Source organism: Nicotiana attenuata, unplaced genomic scaffold (assembly GCF_001879085.1).
Source record: "Nicotiana attenuata strain UT unplaced genomic scaffold, NIATTr2, whole genome shotgun sequence".
In the NCBI taxonomy this organism is placed as follows: domain Eukaryota; kingdom Viridiplantae; phylum Streptophyta; class Magnoliopsida; order Solanales; family Solanaceae; genus Nicotiana; species Nicotiana attenuata.
In genome coordinates, this window is record NW_017671443.1 from 163583 (window position 1) to 176842 (window position 13260).

At 36.7% G+C, this 13260-nt stretch overlaps 1 long non-coding RNA gene across 1 annotated transcript; it reads left to right on the forward strand.

The window, feature by feature from the left end:
* The first annotated feature begins 1966 nt into the window (after positions 1–1966).
* Positions 1967–12666, forward strand: LOC109208328. The gene is made up of 2 exons (XR_002065147.1): positions 1967–10913; positions 11668–12666. It is a non-coding gene; the product is annotated as an uncharacterized LOC109208328 (long non-coding RNA).
* The last annotated feature ends 594 nt before the right edge of the window (positions 12667–13260 follow it).

The following is a 13260-nucleotide window of genomic DNA, read 5'->3' on the forward strand; positions in this document are numbered from 1 at the left end:
CTGCAGATTTGTCACTGTGAGACTTTCGGTACTTAAAACTCCGAATTCACATACAAGTAAAAGATAATTGCAATGTGTAGCCAATCTGATCCTCACGCTTTCGCTTTCTCTGCAGCTGGGGTTCTTTAACTTATCCACACCGATATTTCTTACAGTTTTTTAATTTTTTTCTCATTTCCTCTTCGCACAATCAAATGAAATTTTCATCTGATTTTCTGTTTGACTTATGCGTTTAAAGGATATCCGTGCTCTATATGTTTTAGAATTTGTTTCATTTCCTCTTACCACTATGGATTTACATAGAAGTATCAGTTTCAGTGCAAATAAATGTTGCACCTTTATTTTTCCAAATTCATGGCTATTGTCACTAAACAAAAAGGAGTAGTGAGTGCAGCAGGTAATCTATATGCACTAACTTAAAAATCCAAGATCTGCTTCTATTTTCAATACAAAATGATACAAGCCGGATGAGCACGCTTAATGAGGATGATTTTTTAGTCAACATCATAGCATTTGAGTGCTTTAAAGGAACTTTTGATGATGGATTGATAAACAATGACTAAACCTTGAGAGGTTTAGGGTATCTTTTATTTCTGGCAAAATACATACTTTACCCATCGACCTTGTCCCCAAATCACGCTTACACACCTGTTAAATACGGGAATCATATTACACACCACAACTTTTAAAGTTGTGTCAATTATACACCACTTTGGTATTTGACCACATTTGCTTAAAGATTTCTATTACACGCGACAATCAGCACCTGACACGTGTCATAAATCGGAAAAAAGAAAAAAAACTGGAAAAAAAACCTCTGCCCCACCACCTCCCCTCATCTTCCCAAAGAAAAAATACAGAAAAGAAAAACCCCACTCCCTCCTCATCTCCTCAACCCCATCATCTTCTCCACCACCACCATAGTACCACCAACCCTTCCACTAGAATCACCTTCTTCCCTAACTATAGATTCAACTCTTTTGTCCGATTTTTAAAAAGTTTTAACAATATCCATCACAAATCCTTATACAAATTTCAAATTCAAGCTCAAACCCAAAACTTCAAACTTGTTAATGGTGTTTTTTGAATTTTATCAAAATTAATCACCTAAGTAAATTTTTATTCAATAATAATTACGAAATCAAACTAATTTTCTAGGTCATGGAATACCAAAATCAACAAGACCCAATTAAATTTTCAAGCTTTTTCAAAAGGTCAATAATGATGATTTTTACAAGACCCAATAACTCATCTTTTCTTCTTCTTTTTCGTTTTCTTCTTATTCATGGGGGGTGGTTGGAAAGACGAAAAATGAGGGGAGTAGACAAAACTAGGATGGAGGTTGGGAAGAAGACGAGGGGGGAACGTTGGGGTGTGGGTTGGGGAAGAAGACATGGGTTATTTTTTCTTTAATTTGGAAAGAAAATAGTTTAAAAGGGGAAAAGCAAAAAAAAAATAATTTCAGATGAATTTTGTAGTTTTCACGCGGCACTTTTATGTGTAATACACGCGTGTGACACATGACAAAAGAGGTGTGTAATTGATACACTTTTAAAAGTTTTGGTGTGTAATATTATTCTCGTGTTTAACAGGTGTGTAAGAGAAATTTGAGTACAAGTTCGATGGGTAAACTATGTATTTTGCCTTTATTTCTCTTTATTTACCACGTTTTCTAGTTTATCTTTGTTAGGTTTATCATGTATGAGTTCATGTTCATACTCTTGGATTATCTTTTGTATTTGAATGTCAATTCATTGTTCTAGTTGATATACCTTCTAGGGGCTTGGATTGCATTCTTTACTTAGCTTAATCTGTATATTTCTTATTAATGTTCTTACTCGATTAGTGTTTATCATATTTTTTATTGAATTTACATTCAAGGGGTCTATTGTCTTTCTCTATTTTAAACCCTAATTTTTATCTTTTTTGATTCCGTATATTTTTACATTATTTGTACTTTCAATACGGTTTCGTATCATCTTGGTATCAGAGCGAAGGATTTGGATTGTGGTATCAATCATTGGTCTTTGTTTTGATTATCATAATCTGCAAATCCAAAAAAAAAAAAACAAGTTCCAAAAAAAGAAAGGTACTGTTCATCCGGGTTAAAATTAGAAATAACATTGTTGATTGTTCTTCACTGTTTGATTTAGAAATTCGAATTCCTCGTGCTCGTTGTTGATTTTGGTTCTGAGATCTCCGATTTCTTCACTATCTGACTTGGAATTACTGAATTGAGCTTGGACTTCGAAGTTTGTTTGAGAATTGAAACCTAAATCGATCAACAGCAGAAATCGAAAATTGGGGGATTTGCTCCGAATCGAAATTTTGAGCTCGAAATATATTGGGTGTGTTCTAATCTTGTTGGTACAGCTTGATTGAGGTGAAATCTGAAGTTAGGGCTCGATTACAACTGAATTCGAGCTGGTTGCTAGGGTTTTGGGTTCGAAACTTCGAACTGATTGTCGACGAGGAAGACGATTGTAGACGAGGAAGACGACGCTGGGTCTTCTGATTTTGGGGATTGATTCTCAAGCTATTCTGAAGCTGAATCTGAAATTTGGAGTCGATTGAAGTTTGTTTGAACGGTTTGAGTACGAAAATTAAGGATATTGACTTGCCGAAGAAGACGACTTGTGCTTGCTTGGATTTCGTGTCTGCTTGCTGAGATTAATTTCTGGGGGTTTGATTCTCTGCTTGAAAGGAGCTCATTATTCAAAATTGATTCCACTTGGTTGAGCTTTGGGAGAAAAATCACTGCTGAGGCTCGAGGATCCTAAGAACACCAGTTGCAAACTTGAAGAACTTCGCGGACTGATTCGACTCGATTCGAGCAGCTGGTAAATTGATGAAGAACACTTGTAGAGCTAGTGATTGCAATTCATTAGTCGCAACGATTCAGGTTTGAGTTCTTCTTGCTGTGCTCTTCAAGTTCTGGGAATTGAATATAGCTTCTAATTGTTATTATAGTCCTAATCCATCGAGTGCATGGTGTAAGCTACTGTTGGGTTTGGTTATCTTCTTGTTGAATTCGTAAAGTGGACTCAAGATTGTTATTGGTTCAAATTACTGTTTTGTTCTTTTGGAAATTCAGCTGGGATTGTTGACTGATTTTATAAGTTTCACTTGATGAATAATGTTGTTGTGAACCGAAATTTCGAACTGAGTAATGAACAATAGCTATTATTGGGAGTGAAATCTTCAGTTGCTGAAGTTCTTGCCAGTTTTTCAGCTTGTTTAGCTCCAGTTCTTGCCAGTTTGAAAAGCATTATTTACGACTCAGCTGTGTTAGCTAAATACTGCAAAGTTTGAGTTGAGTGTTGGTTTGAAACGATCTGCTGTAAATTTATTTGAGAATTATTGAACTGGTTTTGTGAGTCGACTTGTTTTAATTCATTGCTGCCCTATGAACTCTTTAGAAATAACTTTGGTTGAATTCTGAAATTCTGGAATTAAAAACAGCTTCTGGTTTCTGAACTTCTGAGAGTGGAGTTGAGACTGTTTGGTTCAGTTCTATTTTGAAAGGCTTTAAGTTGAGTTAACTGAGTTTGGGTGATTGTTACTGAAACACTCTGTTAATAGCTGTTGCATTTTGAAGAAAGGCAGAGAATTGCTTCAGGTTTGGGACAACATATGTGCTGATAAAGTCTGCTCAGCTTAGGCATTCTGTCCAGAACTTGCACCAGTTATTTGCTCCAGTTATCTGCTGAAATTGAGCAGTATTTGACAGCATTCCTGCACCATTTTGAATCTGCAATTTCTACTAAGTTTGAGCAGAGTTCTACATTGTTTAACAGCAAAATTACAGTTGAGAAATGTTTCTGCCAGCTACATTGTGAACCAGTTCTGCTGCTGAAGTTTGAGGAGGATTTTTTTAAGTTGTGAGTCTCTTTTGGACTGAAATTCATCTAGATTTTTTTCTGCAGTTTTTTGTTGTGGACTGTTTTCAACAGCATAACTTCTGCATTGCAAATATGACCAAAATTTGAAAAAAGTGTCTAGTTTTGTAGTTTCTTTTCTTTTCTTTCCTCCAGTTTGTGGTAAACCAAATTCTCAACTAGACTAACTTGATATTAGTTCATATTGAGTTTATTTCTAGTTTCTTTGTGTACTTTGTTTATTTCGTGCCAATTTTTTGTGCTTTTCTCTTTTGATTTCGTTGTGCATTGTTTGGCTCAAGTCCGTTAGTTTTTAATTGTGCTTTCTTTGGTGTCACATATATTCCATTCCGAACCGATACTTGATTACCTACTTGGATTGATTTGAGTACGTTGGTTGTGAAGAGAACTTTTAGATACCCTTGTGTGGAAAAAGGCTTGAGTGGTGAGTTCAATTGAGCGAGGTCACAAAAGCCTTTGACCTTTGATTGTAAACACGAGTGTTGAGTGACATATATATTGAGTATTACACTAAGGGAGTCAACAGTGAGGTCTTATTTTTGAATCTTGCTTTAAGTTTTCTTTTGTAGGTACAAGGAGTCATAAGGGAGGTATGGATGGTTATGGCACTTCTTCTTATGAAACTAATTGTGCTCCTCCAAGTGTTGAAATCTTTTATGATGAAAGTGGGAGAAAGATAAATTTGAGGCATTATGTAGCGAATGTAGAAGGCTATGAAGGTTGTTTGGTTGCTATAAGTACTCACTATACGACCAATTTTATTGCTTCTTTTTGTTGAATGGTTGGGATTGAGTTGTATTCCAAGGGAATCGCTTTATAAATTTCGGGGTGAGTTGGTTGATAGAGGTGTGATGGTTACTGTAACCAAAGGAGACTTTAAAGAAGTGGTTTGGTGTGATGTATACCCTATGAAGTATTGCCATGTACGATTGGGAAAGCCTTGGTTTCTTGATCATAATCTTCCTATTGATGTAGAATGGAATAGGTATGTGGTTGATATAAATGGAAGGGGGCATTCCTTCATTCCTAAACACTTTGAGGATAAGTTGTTGGCAAGGCTAGATATCGGAAGGAGTTTGGAGTGCAAAGCAATTCGCAAGTCCTTCTCCTAGTCCAAGTGGAGATTATGATGCTTATACTATGTCAAGCCAAGTTGTATCTTTTGATGCTTGTTACAATGCACCTTACACTTATCCACCATCCCACTACCAACACCAACTACAACCCCCAACCACATTTCAACCACCACAAGTACATCAACTACAACCTTATCAAACTTCACCACAACCTAGACCACCACTAAATTTAGCTTCACAACATATGCAAGCACCACCAAAGAGGGACAATCTCCCTCCTCCACTACCCGTACCACCTCACGAGCCTCCAATGATTAACAACCCACTTTTTCTACATGATCATGAGACCACATTGACTGAGTTGGACGACATCCAACAAGTTTCTAATGGAGAATATAGGAGGAAAGAAGATATGTTGGTGAGAAAGGCTTTGTCTAGTTCTATGGAGGAAGAAGTGGAAAATACACAAAGGCATAATATCTTTTACTGTAGATGTTTGATTTTGGATAGGATGTGCACATTGGTAATTGATGGAGCAAGTTGTGACAATTTGGTGAGTGCTACCTTGGTGAAAGAGTTAAAGTTGGAAACTTTCAATCATCCTACACCTTGTAAGTTGCAATGGTTGAATGCTTGTGGCGAACTTAAAGTGAACAAAGTAGTGAAGATTCCTTTCATGATTGGGGATTACAAGGATGAAGTAATTTGTGGGGTTGTTCCATTACATGCTTGCCATATCATCCTTGGGCGACCTTGGTTGTGTGATAGAGATGTTTTGCATCAAGGAAGGAAGAATCACTATTCTCTTAAGTGGAAAGGCAAGTTGGTGACACTTGAACCCTTGGAACCAAGTCAGTCTTGAAAGCGCAAATGAGTTTGAGAACATCCTTGAAAAATATTAAGAGAAAAAGTAAGGATGGGAGACAAAAGAAAGAGAGGAGTGAGGGAGAGAAAAGTGACAACTCTAGGGTGGAAAAAGGAGAGGAAGAGCTTGACAAGAAAATGAGAGAAAAGAAAGAGGAAAAACAAAAAGAGAGTGAGGATTTTTCTTATTCTAATGCTACTAATCTTTCTTCTTTCTCTAGTTGTTTTGTATCTTGTGTAGGGACTTTTGGAGAGGAGCCATCAAGTGACATTCAACCAACTTTAAAGAGCTTGAAAGAAGATCAATATATCTTTTCAAGAGAACTTATGGAATTCATTGAGCAAGTTCAAGGTAAAGAGAATACTTTAGAAGTGCTTCAAGGTAAAATAGCTTATCCTTCTTCTCTCGATACTTTAGTTGATTGTGGTGACACTTTGAGTTTGAAAAATAGCTATGCTATTGATGAGTTTGATATTTCTTTATCTTGTGATGAGAAAAAATAATTGTGGCTTGCAACTAGCTAAGAGTTTTTCTGGATTATTGGATGATTCTAGTTCTTTGTTTAATGACTCTTTAGCTAGTGATGATGTTGAGTCTTATGATAGTCCACCTTTATGGGATGATGCATGTGATGATTCTTTTGACTCCACTTTAACCTTGTTGGTAGAAAGTTTTGAACTTTATGAAGAAACGAGTCAAGAAGAATGTGTTGATGAATTTTTTGATTCTATTTCCATTCCTTTGGAAGAAAGATTCAATTTTTATGATGAAATGGGCAAATTTGAATGTGGTGATTTGGTTGATACTAAAAAGGAAAGTAAAGTTTTTTATGCTAGCATTAGTATTAATTGCTTTACTTATTTTGTTCCTACTTTTGAAAGAACATTCTCGTTAGATTTTGCTAATGCTTCTATGAGTAAAGGTAAGAATATTACTTTTGGTGGTTTGATTGATCATTGTAAGCAAAAACAACCTAACTTTATTGATTATTTTGTGAAGAGGATAAGCTGCTAAGGGTAAGGAAGTCTTGAAATAACACTTTGGCATATTATTTGTCAAGAGCATTTTCTTTTGCTGGAAAACAAGAAACCAATGTACATTTGGCTTATGCTTATCTTGTGCTTATCTAAAGCCATTGAGGTAAAGATGCATAACTTTTTTGATATTCTTTGTATGATTATTCATGGTGAACTTGGCCGATCTCTTAAGTTGCCATGTGAAATTGTTGTTGGAAAGTATATGGATACTCGGGGATTAAAGTTTGTTTTTGACCCCGGAGTTGTTTCTTATTGTAGAAATCCTGGTTATCAGCAAATCAGAAAATAAGAAAAACGAAAATTTTCCAAAAAAATAGAAAGTTTACTGTTCATCCGTGTTTGAATTAGGAATTGTATCTCATTGTTCTTCCTTTGTCTGTTCCAAAGAGAAACTCGAAATTCCTTGTTCTCTTGCTCGATTTTGATTCTGAAATTTCTGAATCCCTTCATTATCTGAGCATGTATTACTGGTTTGAGTTTGGGTAAGCTGGGATTGAGCTTCTGAACCCTAAGACGTCGAACATCAGAAGCGATTTGGGAATTTTTTATTCCGGTTCCGTGATTTGAGTTTGAATTCGATTGGGAGTTTGGGAACCTAGTCGACATCATTTTAAAGCTGAATCGGAAGGATTAGCTTGATTTGAACTGATTTGCTAGTTTTTGGTTCGAAATTTTGAGCTGATTGTGCGAAGAAGAAGACGACCTAGGGTTCGTTGATTTCGTGAGTGTTTGTTCAAATTAGTCACTGGGATCCCTACACCTGTTGGGAAGTTGCATTCGTAGTTCTAGATTGATTGGAACTGATTTGATGCGATTTTGGTCAGAAAACTTTCAAACGGAATCTGCGAAGAACACGACAGGCTGGGTTACTCTGATTTCGTGATTGTCTCTAGAAATTGGTTACTGGGGTTTGATTCTTATGCTGTTTGGAAGTCGAATTCAAGGTGTGAGTCCGTTTGATGAAGATTTGAGTTAGCTGGGTCGAAATTTGAAGAATACCGAAGAGCTGATGTACATTCTTCAACTGCTGTGGTCTTCACCTTTTGGGTTTGAGTTTTGGGGAAGATTTGATGACATCGAGTTGACATTGTCGCTGAAGAACACCTTGCTGTTGAGTTCTCAAAATTTTGAGCTGGTTCTGTAAAGAAGGACGGTTTATTACTTCGAGTTTCTTGGGTTGAAACTAATTGATTTCTGACATCGAAGACACAAACACAAGCAGCTCAGAATCATCGTAACAAATCAGGTTTGATTCTTTGAGTTTCAACTGAACTTCTACTAGATCGTCCTGAGTAATTGATTTGAATGAACTCGACTCGTGTTGCTTAGCTTAATTTCTGAGTGTTGAGTTGAAATCCGTCGTAGCTACTACAAATTTGATGCTCCATTTGTGTTCAATTTGTTGCTGCCAATTGTGATCTCAATCTTTGATTGAGTTTCTGAGTTGTTAACTGAAACTTCATCTATGTTTTTCTGGATTAGTAACTGTGATTTGATAGAGCTCTGTGCGATCTTGAGTTTGATTTTCTGAGATTGAGAACTAAGTTCTTCTTGAACTTTGAGGATTGAAGATACAGGAGAGCTCTAGGACTACATTTTCTAATAACTGAAACTCAATTCTGTTTACTTGTTTCTGCTGTTGAAATTTGTGATAGTTGAAGTTCTGCTGTGATTTATCATTGATTACTGGGGATTTTGAGTTGAATTTAGAGTTAGTAGCTGATCAGTAAAGATATTAGAAGGCTCCAAGTTTCTTGTTTCTAAGTTTTGAGCTTACAAATTCCCTTGGGGAGCTGTTGCATTCTGAAACTATGAGCTGAAAAATCAAACTGGTTGATCTTAATCAGAGCTGAATTTAGAGCTGTGGAGATTGTTTGGATTCTGCAATTTTGAGATCACTGAACCAGTTAAACATAGATTCACATAGCCTTGCTTCCGACCAGTTTTAGGCTGCATATTTTGCGAGTTTCTCCCAGTTTTTGAACCCAAGTTTGAGCTGCTGTTTTGAGATTGTAAGTCCAGTTATAGAATTCTGCACTTTGGAGCTATTTTGAGCAGAAAATCAGGTGCTTCACCACAAGATTGCAGAAGTCCAGAAGTGTTTGTCCAGTTGTGTCAGCTAGTAAATCTGCCCTGTTTCTGCACTGGTTGAGCAATAGATCTGCACAATTTTGAGTGTAATTTCTGCACATTTGAGCTTGTTCCTGCACACTTGCACAATTGCTTGCTGCAGTGTTTCTGTTTATGGTTGGAGAGTTCTGGACAACTTTGAGACTATATTGCTGCACAGTTGGGAAAAAAAAAAAAAGCCAAACTTCTGCACTTTGTCTGCACTTTAGAGCTGCTGAAACTGCAAAATAGGACTGCTGCGCCTTCTTGTTGAGCTGATTTGGGGACTTCACTTAGCCAAATTGTTGAAGCAGTTGGCTGAGAAACATCAGGGAGTTGAGACTAATCTGGAAGGGATTCTGCAAAGTTCAAAGGGTTCAGAAGTTCAGAAATATTTCTGTCCAGTTGTTAATTTTTCTTCTGGTTTGTAAACTCTCAACTAGATTAACTTGATATTAGTTCAAATGAGTTTAATTCTAGTTTCTTGTGTGCTTTGTTTATTTCGTGCCAATTGTTCCGTGCTTTTGTCTTTTAATTTCGTTGTGAATTGCTTGGTTCAAGTCCGTTTGCTTTTAATTGTCCGTCCTTGTGAATACACAACTTCCACTCCACCCCGAAGACGGTTGGAACTTGTTGTGAAACCTTGGAACTTAAGTTTGCTAGCAATTTTGACATACACTACTTGAGCGGAAAAAGGCAGGAGCGAATAGGACTTTGAGCACGCAAGAACCAATTGGTGCAAAGTGTGATACACGAGGGTTGAGCGACATCAAGTGAGTTGGGGAGGACTTTTACTACTAACTTGTTTGCTCGTTTTGTAGGTATCATGGAGTACGGACAAACTTCTAGTCCTACTTGTGATCTAAGGAGTGAGACTCCGATGCATGAAGTTGTTTCTATGCTTTATGACATAGGCGAGAAGGTCACCAACTTAAATGAGAAGGTTACCAATATTACCATATGGCAACACCAAACAGATGCAAGGTTGAATTCCATGATAGAGGAATCTCACTTGAGGCAACAGAGAAAGGAGCATAGTATGACGCTTACTAATTCCTCTACTACACCCTCTCCTTCACAAGTGCGACAAATGCTTCAAAGGGAAAATTTACAACACAACCAACCCAACCAAATACCACAAAACTTACCAAAGCGACCACATTCACTAAAGGGACCTTATTTTCCTCCACCAAACTACCGACCACCTACCCACTACCAACACAAACCACCATTTAGACCTCAAGCACACATACCAATGATACCACCACCCCAAATGACCCAACCTAGACCACCAATGAATATACCTCCCCAACATATGCCTTAAGTACCACCATGGAGGGACAATCTTCCTCCCCCACCACTCATGCCACCTCAAGAACCTCGAATGATGAACCACCCGCTTTTTCAACATGACCAAGAGGACTCCTTGAATGAGTTGGACAACTTCCAACAAGTTTTCAATGTCGAATATTAGGGGGATGAAGTGAACCAAAGGGGAAGAGGCCAAATAAGTTTGAGAACATCCTTGAAAAATGCAAAGAGAAAACGTGAGGATGAGAGACAAAAAAAGAGAGAAGTGAGGGAGAAAAAAGCGACACCTCTAGAGTGGAAAAAGGAGAGGAAGTGTGGAGTGAAGTGAGTGAGTTGTCACAAGAAAAGAGTGAAGATCTTGAAAAGAAAATGAGAGAAAAGAACGAGGGAAAACAAAAAGAGAGCGAGGATTTTCCTTATTCTAATGCTACTAACCTTTCTTCTTTCTCTAGTTGTTTTGTATCTTGTGAAGGAATTTTTGGAGATGAGCCATCAAGTGAAGTTCAATCTACTTTGATGAACTTGGAAGAAGATCAAACTTCCTTTTCAAGAGAACTTTTGAAATTTAATGAACAAGTTCAACGTAAAGAGAATTTCACTTTAGAAGAGTTTCAAGGTAAAATAGCTTATCCTTCTACTCATGATACTTTAGTTGATTGTGGTGGCACTTTGAGTTTGAAAGATAGCTATGACATTGATGAGTTTGATACTTCTTTATCTTGTAATGAGAAAAATAGTTATGGCTTGCAACTAGCTAGGAGTTCTTGTGCATTATTGGATGATTCTAGTTCTTTGTTTAATGGCTCCTTAGCTAGTGATGTGTGTGATGTTGAATCTTATGATACCCCACCTTTATGGGATGATGCATGTGATGATACTTTTGACTCTACTTTAACTTTGATGGAAGATCGTTTTGACCTTTATTAAGTAATGAGTCAAGAAGAATGTGTTGATGATTCTTTTGATTCTATTTTTATTCCTTTGGCAAAAAGATTCAATTTTTGTGGTGAAATGAACAACGTGAGTGTGGAGATGCATTGTTGGAGAGTGAACAATTTACTCATAATGACATAAATATAAAAGAAGAAAATTTCCATTTTTATTCCAATGAGTTGACTTCTCTTGTTTTTGATCTTGATGACTCTTATGCATATTTATGTGATGATTTTGTTGAGTGTGAAAAGAAAAGTAAAGTTTTTGATGCTAGCACTAGTATTAATTGCTTTACTTATCTTGTTCCTACTTTTGAAAGAACATTCTCGTTAGATTTTGCTAATGCCTCTATGAGAAAAGGTAAGAATGTTTCTTTTGGTATTTTGTGCGACCATTTTGAGCAAAAAGAACCTAACTTTATTGATTATTTTGTGAAGGTTCAACACGAGAAAGTTGCTAAGGGTAAGAAAGGTCTTAAACTACCACTTTGGCATACTTTTTGTCAAGAGCTTTTCCTTTTGTCCAAAAGCAAGAATGGTATGTAAGTTTGGCTTATGCTTATCTTGTGTTTATCTAAGGTCATTGAGGTAAAGACTCTTAACTATGAGTATTGTGATATTCTTTATCTGTTGAGTCATAATGAGATTGGCATATCTCTTAAGTTGTTAGGTTAAGTTGTTGGAAAGTGTGTAGATATTTGGGGATTAAAAATTGTGTTTGACCCTGCGGTTGTTTCTTATCATGGTGAAGTGTCTTTCTTTGGATTGGAGAGTATGATTTTTATTGTTTCTTATGACACTTGGTTATACCATAAAAGTGTGCACTTTGTTGAGAATTTTACAAGATTGTGATTTTGTTGGAAGCATGAAACGTTATCATCTCTTGATTCTTCTCATGAGTATTACTTTCCTTATAGTCAAGTTTGTGTTATTTGTGTTGAAGATGTGTTCTTTATAGCTTATGACACTTGGCTATATCATAAGAATGCTACTTTTGAGTGCAAGGTTGAGAACTTTGATCTTTTAGCTTGGACATACAATGTTTTGATTGTGATTAGCTTGGTACTTATGTTTGCCCCTTTCTTGGTTTTTCAAGGTCCAAATTCGAGGACGAATTTCTTTCGGGGGGGGGGGGGGGTATGGGGGGGGATGATACATGCCGGATGAGCATGCCTAACAATTTCCAAATCAACATCATAGCATTGAAGTGCTTTAAAGGAGTCAAGATCAAGAAGGCTATACTTGTAATAATTGACCAAGCTCCTTAGAATTAGCTTAGGGGTATTTGGATTATTTGTAGCCAAATACCCACTCTAGTATAAATAGCCCTTTAGGCTTTTATTTTAGGTAGACTTGATGAATGACAAACTTGAAGACATGTAAGTCTCACTCTTTATCCTTATCTTTTAACTAATGCATTTATGTTTATGCCTTTAATTTCTTTATTGTTTTCATTAGTGCTAAATTAATCTTAGTTGGTGAGCAATTAGTAGTCGATGCTTAATTGCTATTTAATAACTTTATCCGGATTTTCAAGAGTTGCCAATATCTTGAGGGCTTCATCGCTTGGGGTTACAATTGATTGAGTTCATAGAGGTAATTAGGCTTCATATCTTAATTGGTTCTTGTTCTTCCAATCAATTATAGATCTAGCTCTTATTTTGGTTCTGTATATTTTGCTATATCCGTATTTTCGATACGATTCCGTATCACAAACCCATGTATAAATCCACTCTTATTGTTACGCCCCATGTTTTGGTACGTGACAGTACGCCGTAAGTAAATTGATGAAAGCTCGGAAATGAGATGTTACATTCCGCATTTTCGTACATTAAAGTTTTGTCGTAAGTTAATCAACGTAAGTTCGGGAATAGGATAATTTTGGGAATATAAGTAAAACTACCCTCTATAGCCCCTCAAAATTTTAATAGCTCATGTTTTGTCCTATGTACAAAAAATGGCCCTTCGGCCCAAACGTATTGCATATAGTAGCCGAAAGGAATGAGTATAACAACACAAGCGCCTGTAGCT